Below are 889 nucleotides of genomic sequence, written 5' to 3'. Positions count from 1 at the left end.
CATCAAACACTCCCAGGGACAGGGGGTTAGATACAGGGTAAAGCTCCCTCTACACTGTCCCCCACATCAAACACTCCCAGCGACAGGGGGTTAGGTACAGAGTAAAGCTCTCTCTACACCGTTTCCCCCCACCCCATTAAAAGCCTCGCAGGGACAGCACGGGAGTTAGGAAGGGTCGCGGTCGGACTGTGTCGGGAGAGGGGGGCGGGGAGGACCGTCCCTGCGACAGCGGAGGGGAGAGGGGTTGGGAGATGCGGGGAGGGGACGGTGCCAAACCCAGAACAACATGGAAGACCGGACAAATCTCTCTCTCTGTCGTCTCCCAACCGCACCCCGACCCCCAACCGCGGGATTGTCGTGGTCCCGGACACCTCAGGACGCCCCCTTGGCGTCCAATGCGTTTCGCGGCCTTACCTCACCATAGCTAGTTCAGAGCCACGGAGCGAGAATTAGCCGAGGGTTGGGAAGGGGGAATCTGAAAGAAAAAAAATACGAAGGGTATTTCTCTCGGCCCCGAAGTGTCTTCACTCGAGTCTGTGAGTCTCTCTCTCTCTCTCTCTCTCTCCGTGTTTCCTCTGCCTCTGGCGTTCGAGAGAGAACGAATGCAACACTCAATCCGTCGCTGCGTTATTCGAGCTCTCGCTCTCACTCCCTCTGCCTCGGCGGGGTGTTGGGGGGGGTGGGTCCCCGTCTAGAGGTCGGGGGGTGGGGTGAGGGTTGCGCGGAAACGGGGAGGCGCGTGAAGGACGAGAGAGGGAACTGGCGAAGGGCGCAGAGGAAGGGGAAAACAAATTTGACGAAGGGCTCGGCGAACTTGAGAGGAGGAAGTTGCAAACGGCAACAGAGAAAGCTTACAACACAGCGATCGAGCGAGAGATAGAGAGAGAGA

Source organism: Rhincodon typus, unplaced genomic scaffold, assembly GCF_021869965.1.
Source record: "Rhincodon typus isolate 14 unplaced genomic scaffold, sRhiTyp1.1 hic_rhity00000072, whole genome shotgun sequence".
NCBI lineage: Eukaryota > Metazoa > Chordata > Chondrichthyes > Orectolobiformes > Rhincodontidae > Rhincodon > Rhincodon typus.
The sequence above is the reverse complement of the archived record's forward strand: the minus strand, read 5'-3'. Positions refer to the sequence as shown.